General features: G+C 39.9%; 1 long non-coding RNA gene across 2 annotated transcripts in view; it reads left to right on the top strand.

The window, feature by feature from the left end:
• The window catches only part of LOC128248154 (uncharacterized), a 62518-nt gene that overhangs the window by 41268 nt on the left and 12621 nt on the right, over nucleotides 1–8629 (top strand). The window contains exon 4 of one of the 2 annotated variants that reach the window (XR_008264446.1): nucleotides 7509–7578. The exons of the other annotated variant lie outside the window; for it this stretch is intronic. This is a non-coding gene — a long non-coding RNA (uncharacterized LOC128248154). Of the gene's footprint in view, nucleotides 1–7508; nucleotides 7579–8629 lie in introns of those variants that run through there. 2 annotated transcript variants of the gene reach the window in all.

Here is an 8629-nt window from a genome sequence, read left to right as displayed (position 1 = left end):
GATATCTCTTACAAATAAAATATTCAATTTTTTTTAAAATACCAATATAAAGACTTTACAAGTAAGAGGAGTTAACTATCTAAACTGACCATCATAATAATGTTTTGGCAATTACAGTGCAAACAAACGACCGTCAATATATGTGAAATTAGATGAAGGCGGTGAGCTGGTAGTAGGTTTAGCACTCCGGGCAAAACACTCAGCAGCATTCCGTCTGCCTTTACGTTGAGTTCAAATCCCACCGAGGTCAACTTTGCCTTTCATCCTTTCGGAGTCGATAAATTAAGTATCAATTGCGTACTGGGGTCGATCTAATCGACTTACCCCTTCCCTCAAAACGGCAGGCCCTGTGTCAAAATTTGAAATTAACAAATGAAATAATATTAGGGCAACCTTCTAGTAGAATGGTTGGCACACTGGGCAAAATGTTTAGAAGCATTTCGTCCATCTTTACGTTCTGAGTTCAAATTTCACCCCTCCTCGGAATTGTGAGCCTTGTGCCAAAAAGTGAAACCAAGATATGAACTAAGATTCAAACACCGGTTTCAGATTATTTCGATAGACATTATCAACTAGCATCTGTCTAGACTGAAAGTGTGATGTGTTTAAATAGAATGGCTTTTAAAGTATCATCCGTTATTTTTTGAAGTTTATTGTTATTCGTGAGATATACAGTTCGTTGAATAAACAAGAAACCGAATATTATGATCCAAACTGAGAATTCGAATTTTGTATTAGGCACCACACAGAGTCCTCAACCAAATTACTTAAGTATAAACAGTTTAAAATACGTAGCTAAGGCAGGTGTCCCAGGCAGGTTGCAGTTAACCAATTGTAAGCCGTGAGATTTTATCAATTTTCTCATTAATTAATTAATCATAGAAGGAGGATCAGTACTAATGAGTTCGTAAATCTTCTTAAAACAGCACAGTCAATGCGATTAAAGAAAATATTGAGCTTGACCCTCGTGAGAACAAACAGAGGGATTGCAAACCGCTTCCTATTCAGCCTTTTCCTCCTTAGATGTCTAAAACAAACTAAACAAATTACCATTGTCTAGAAATAAACACATAGTGTTTATCTTTAGACATACACTGTTCTAAGAAACAGACGGGAATGTCATGGATGTATCGTCTTTGAACATGAATCCGCTCAGTCATATTTGACCGAAAATTAGATAATAGCGCAATCAAGTAGATCAATAATGAGTGGGAACATTACTTGAGAGAGACATCTAACCTATCTGTGGTCAAGGGAATTCTTAGATGTACTGTGTTCTAAGAAATAGACTGGAAGGCTGTGTATGTGATTTCTTTGATTATAAGCCAGCTCAGTCATGTTTGACCGAGAGCCACACGATACCACAATAGCATATATCTACTATTCTGATGCAAGCTACTTGGGATAAACTGTTCACCTATATATGGTGAAGGGACTTCACGTTTCTCATCCTCTTACTAGTGTGGACAATTAAATTAAACGCTGGAAACTGGGGACACTTAAGGAGGTTCATTTTAAAAAGTTTTGATCTACTTTGTTTAAATTATATTCACGGACAATGATTAAGTTAATATAGAGTGTCAATTATATTCATTTCTACTCTAGACCCAAGGCCCGATTTTGGGGTAGGGGGGAGTCGATTAGCTTGACCCCGGTACGTAACTGGTATTTAATTTATCGACCCCAAAAGGATGAAAGGATGAACTCAGAACGTAAAGCCAGCCGAAATACCACTAAGAATTTCGCTCGGCGTGCTAACGTTTCTGCCAGCTCACCACCTTAGAGTATCAATTATATTACATGGAGTTATTAGCAGATTCACTTGAAAATCAACACAGAAACGATTGTAGAATCTTTCTTAATATTTTAATCCGTATAAGATGACAATCGAGTTGATAAGTAACCCACCAGTGATGATCTCTTCCAAAATTGCAGTGCTGCAAAAAAAAAAAAAAAGCTTGTTTGGCAACTACATGAAAAATTCAATTCAGTGCATCGAACAAAATTGCCGTGTAGGTATCAAATTACGTCCCTTTACGTGAAGCAATATTTAGATATTCGATGCAGCCAGCTTTAGCGCAGCATCTTAGCCGACCAATGCCTTGTGAGTGAATTTGGATGATGGAAACCGCGTGGATGCCCGTCGTATATATGTGTCTTTCTGTCTGTTTTTACCTCGACAGAAGAGAACGATAGATAAGCGCCAGACTTTAAAATAAGTACTGGGATGATTTGTTCGACTAAGACCATTGAAGATTGCTCTCCAGCATGGTTGACTGAAACAAGCTAAATATATAAGTATTTAAACGTCCGCGTGAAGCGGGAATGCCATGACACTCTGTAGTAAGTGTATAATAATCATTATACATAAGAATAAACTAACATAAGAGTAGACAGACTGATGAGCAAAATGATTTGATTTTTTTAATTTCTATTTTATCTATTTATTCATTTAGTTGTGCACCCATGAAGTGAGAAAATACATTTTATGGTTGGTGGATCGTTGAAAATAAAATGTATCTTCAAATTTGATAGACATTTCCAGGGCCAGCTTAAAATGTCCTCTTCAGTAGCTTGGTACCCAATCTTTGTTGATATCATTTTCGTCTTACTCAAGGCGACGAGCTAGTAGAATCGTTAAGCACGCTGGACAAAATGATTAGTGGCTTTTCGTCCGTTTTTGCACTCTGAGTTCAAATGCCGCCGGGGCTGATTTTCATATTCATTCTCCCGAGGTGTGTGTGTGTGGGGGGGGGGGCATAAAATAAGTATAAGTTGAACACTGGGGTAGGTTATTTTTATCCAAGGCGGCGATCTGATACACTCGTTATCACACCGGACAAAATGCTTAGTAGGATTCCATCCGTCTTTATGTTGAGTTCAAATTCTGCCGAGGTTGACTTTGCCTTTCATTCTTTCTGGGTCGAAAGAAAAAAATATGTATCAATTGAGCTCTGAGATAATGTAACCGACTCGCCCCTTACTCCAAAATATCAGGCCTTGTGCCTGCTGTAGAAAGGATTAATTTAATCTTACTCACAACGGGTAGCTTTCACCAAGATGACGAGGCAATTATTGTACGAATTTGAACTAAGAAAATAAATGAAAACAAAATTGCGATATGATCGAAACGAAGAAGAAGAGATAAACTAACTAAAATAGCTACTTGAAAAAATATATTTTAAAATACAATGTACCATAATTATAATGCTATAATCCTTTTTATTCTCTCCGTTTAAATATCTTCTCGACCATCTCTTTCTCTCTCTCTTTCTGTGTTCTATCTAATTTTTAATAATCACCGCTGACACTTTTAATATTAACGAGGAATCTATTTCATCTATATATCACCTGGCGTTCGCCATCTCGCGCGTCACTGAAGCGGAACCATGAAGTGTCTCAACACATTAAGCTTACCCCCCCTCTCTCTCTCTCTCTTTCTCTTATTCAAATACACACTATGCTACCACTGATAACACCATCACCACGAAAAAAATATCATGTCAAAATATTCCACGCTGTCAAAAGATGTCCGTTACGCTTCAGGCCAGGCATTTGAATTTCGTTTCTTGACAAGACTAAGGAGTATAGTAAAAGATTAAACTGCTGACTACCTGATAACGTTACTTCGTACACACACATGCGGCGCACACAACATACATCCATACATTCATTAGCGATGCATATTTGTTTCCAAAAAGATACTACCAAGAAATGAGAATATTAACTCAAAAATAATTAAAGCATTTGTATAGGAGTGTGTGTATATATATATATATATATATATATATATATTATATTATATTATATATATATGATGTTATTCTTTTATTTGTTTCAGTCATTTGACTGTGGCGATGCTGGAGCACTGCCGTGAAGGAATTTAGTCGAATAAATCTGCCCTAGGACTTTGTTCAAAAACCTAGTACTTATTTTATTAGTGTCTTTTGCCAAACCGCTAAGTTACGAGGGTGTCAACACACCAACACCGGTTGTCAAGCGGTGATAGGGGGAAAAATATAGACACCCATAGATACACAATCACACACACACATGCACGCACACACGACGGGCTTCTTTCAGTTTCCGTCGACCAAATCCACTGACAAAGCTTTGGTCGGCCCGAGGTAGAATATGCTTGCCAAAGGTGCCACGCAGAGGTACTGAACCCAGAGCTATGTAGCTTTAAAGTGAACTTCTTACAACACAGCCACATCTTTTACTTGCTTCAGTCGTTAGGCAGCGACCATACTGGGGCAACACATTTTAGAAATGTAGTTGAATGAAATAATAGTATTTATTCATTATTTTATAAGCCTGGCAATACATCTAAATCCTAATTTGCAAGTGATTTAAAAGCCCCACAAAAACTTGATATTAGTTCCAATCGAGGGTAGAGGAAAGAAGGTGCTTTTCTTCTGATATATAGTCAAAGGAATGCTAGAAATGCTAGGACACCCTCTTTTGTTTCTCTGTATACAAAGAAAATAACAACTTGAAGTAGCATCTGTTTAAAATTTCACAGCAAAACGTATAAAAACTATAGCATTGCAAATTTGAATTTATCTTATGGTTTCCAATGCGTGTTGTGTTCTGGAAAAATATTTTTTACATTGGCGAAGGCGTGGCTAAGTGGCTAAGAAGCTTGCTTCCCAACCACATGGTTCTGGGTTCAGTCTCACTGCGTGGCACCTTAGGTATGTGTCTTTTACTATAGCATCAGGCCGACCAAAGCCTTTTGAGTGGATTTAGTAGACGGAAACTGAAAGAAGCCCGTCGTATGTATATATATGTGTGTGTGTGTGTGTCCTTGTGTCTGTGTTTGACCCTCCACCACCGTTTCACAACTGGTGTTGGTGTTTTACGTCCCTGTAAATTAGCGGTTCGGTCAAAGAGCGGGATGGAATAATTGCTAGGCTTGAAAAAATAAATCTTAGAGTCGATTTGTTTGTCTAAAATCCTTCAAAGCGGTGCCCCAGCATGGTCGCAGTCTAATGGTTGAAACAAGTAGAAGACAGAAGATAAACGGACCTACTGCTAGATCATAAGCCTGATTCAACAGCGCTAATCATGGGTCACACAAACACGCCTTTCCCTTTTCTTTTCTCTTTATGGAAAATCCTCCCATCTTACTAAACACTTTATATAAATGGAAACCAAATACCTCGGCCGTATTTTCCACCGGCCATTCAACAGTCTCTCGAATGAACTGTCGTCATGTTTGGGACAAATCCCATGTAATTATCAGCATGGGAGAGCACATCAGTAGTGAATCTGATGACATAAAACAGTGGATGTGCATCCAACCTCTACGCCGCCTGGTGAGAAATGCACAAAACAAATGACAGAGCAAACACTTGTCACAGACACCACCACGAGTCATTAAACGAAGTGGGAGCGCAAAGAAGGAGCGCGGAGATGGGATGCAGAGAAACCGAAATTAATCCCAAAGGGATTTGAATTTACAACGTAAAGCGATGTGCCTAAATTTGTCGCTCCACCGATTTTGCTTCTCTTTATCCATTCCTTTATTTTTTCCTTCTTTTTCTCCATCTTCCTCCTCCTCCTCTTTCCTCTTTTTGTATTTTACACTTCATTTATGACACTCTGTTTCTCTCTCTCTCTTTCTCACTAACCCCCTATCTCTCTATTCATACTCCACTATATTCTCTCTCTCCCTTTCTTTGTTTCTTTATATTTCTCGACCTTCCCGCTCCCTTTTTATCAGGTTATCAAAATCAAAGCAAAAGGTCACAGTGACCGGAAGTGGCGTGTTATAGAGTCAAATGACCAACCCGGAATGACGATTTCATATCACTATCACGGCAGAGCAATTTTAATCACCCCCACACCACCACCACCACCACCACCACCACCACAACAACAACAACAACAACAGCGACAACATCAACAACAACAATGACGACAACAACAACAACAACAGCAACAACTACACCAGCGACAGAATCAACAGCACCACTAGTACCACCTCCAGCATCACCAACGCTATTACTACTACACAAGTGTCAGCATCACCATCGCAGTATTACCACCACCACCACCACCATACTATTACTGCCACTACCTCTCACTATACACCAATGCCCCTACTGCTACTACTACTACTACTACTGCTACCACCATCGTCACTACCAACCCCGTCATCATTACCATCACTGTATCTCTCTCCACCACTGTACTGCCACAACCACAATCACCACCAACACGAACAACACCACCCACTACACCAATACCACCACCACTACGACCAGCCCAGCTTATCGCCAACGTCACCACCACTACCACTATCACCTTCACAAATATCCATTCACAAAGCTTTCGATAGCCCGAAGTTATAGGAAGAAAACACATGCCTAAAGTGAACTGGAAACTATGTAGTTAAGAATCAAACTTTTTACCTCACAACCATGCCCGTCTTGATTTAATTAAATTTAATTTTTGGTTGGAGAGAGAAAACAAAGCCTATTAAAAATTTTTTGTGAGTTAAGGCGGTGAGCTGGCAGAAACGTTAGCACGTCGGGCGAAATGCTTAGCGGTATTTCGTTTGACTTTACGTTCTAAGTTTAAATCCTGCTAGGTCGACTTTGCCTTTCATCCTTTCGGGGTCGATAAATTAAGTACCAGTTACGCACTGGGTTCGATGTAATCGACTTAATCCCTTTGTCTGTTCTTGTTTGTCCCCTCTATGTTTAGCCCCTTATGGGCAATGAAGAAGATAAGAAACGTTAGAACGCCGGGCGAAATATTTAGCGATATTTCGTCTGTCTTTACGTTCTGAGTTCAAATTCCGTCGAGGTCGACTTTGCCTTTCATCCTTTCGGGGTCGCTAAATTAAGTATCAGTTGCGTACTGGGGACGATCTAATCGACTGGCCCCCTCCCCAGAAATGTCGGGCCTTGTGCCAAGAGTTGAAAAGAATAATTTTTTGTGAGTTGCTAGAAATAATAGCCAAATCTCCCTCAAATCACCATATATCGCCTTTAAAAATAGAATGGATATGTTGAATGATATACGTTGTGTTCTTGAGCAAAACATCGCATTTCACGCTGCTCCATTCAACTTAGCTGTAAATGAGTAACCATTACAGCTAAGTGGTGTCCTATTCAAGGGGAATGTGATCTCTGTCAGTTATATGCTGTGCAAAACATGTATATGTCTCTATGGGTCCTAGGACTCATGACAGTAATGTCCACATGTTAGTACTGATGTTTTTATTCACGGTTGGAGTGTCAGCGGAATTCTACTTTACGCACGACACACAATCCATCATAACTTTTTTGAAAGTTTCAGAAAAATTTGGCGAATTTGTATTATACACACTGGAATTCAAACGATTATGCAAAAACTGAAATCGAAAAATCTTTTTGGTATGTAATTTAGTGGCTATTTAGCTGTTATTTTTAGCACATCTCACGACCATCTCATACCCTCTTCGTTTGGTTGTCTATCTGACGTATTGATGCTTTTCAATATCTTTCTCTCCATAGATACATTTGATGGTTAATTGCTGGGATATAAACCAAAGATTCGGTCTGTATTTTAAGCTGTATAAAAAAAAAGAAAAAACACTGAGAAATTAGTTTCTTCTTTTAATTTTCGAACAACTAAAAAAAAAGAAATAAAATGTTCATAGTTGTGTTAATTCCCGTGTGTCTATAATCATGTCTATTTTACTGATCCGAAATAAAGCTAAACGACTACTACAACTAAAAGGGTAATAACCCCCTTCGGTCATGAGTGATCATGAGATTGAACCTAGAACGTCACCCTCCGAGGCACAAGTCCGGGCTAGGTTGTTTATAGAAGACCAGCAGTCGCCCAAGCATGCCCATCCCCACCCTGCCCATGCTACCGATGTTATTTACCCATGGGAAAAGCAATGGCCGATACAGGTTGGTAAAAGTAACGACGCAACTCATTTCTACAGCTGGGTGGGCTGGAGCAACGTGAAATAAAGTGTCTTGCTCAAGAACACAACACACAGCCCGGTCCGGGAATCGAATTCACTACCTCATGCTTGTGAGCCCGTTGCTCCAAAACACTCGGCCATGCGCCTTCACTGCTACTACTATTACTACCGCCACCACCACCACCAACACCACTACTACTACTACTTCTACTACTACTACTACTACTACTACTACTACTACTACTACTGCTGCTGCTGCTGCTGTATGGACCACCCTACTCCTCACCAAATCGTAAATGACACGGCCATGACCCATCGTTGATCAATCAACTATCTACTAACCTCATCATTAAATTCACTACCATCACCATCACCTCCATCACCACTCCTCCTACCATTACTACCACCTCCATCACCAACACCGCCGCCACCACCACCATCATAGCTCATATGTCAGTGACTACCAGCCGCTCCCCACCATCAAATAGCAAAGCCTACATCAGCAAATACCTTCAATATCTAACAGCACATTACCACCGTCACCTCCACCGCCACGAGAACAGCGACCACCATCACTACCATCACCTAAACATCACTATGATCAGCATAAACCCATCACAACCACCACCTCCATCACCATTTACTATTACTACCACCGTCACCGTCACCACCACCTACAGCATCACTACTAATACAACC

This window comes from Octopus bimaculoides, chromosome 6 (assembly GCF_001194135.2).
Source record: "Octopus bimaculoides isolate UCB-OBI-ISO-001 chromosome 6, ASM119413v2, whole genome shotgun sequence".
Taxonomy (NCBI): Eukaryota; Metazoa; Mollusca; class Cephalopoda; order Octopoda; family Octopodidae; genus Octopus; species Octopus bimaculoides.
Note: the sequence above shows the minus strand (reverse complement) of the source record. Positions and strands in the feature narration are given on the sequence as shown.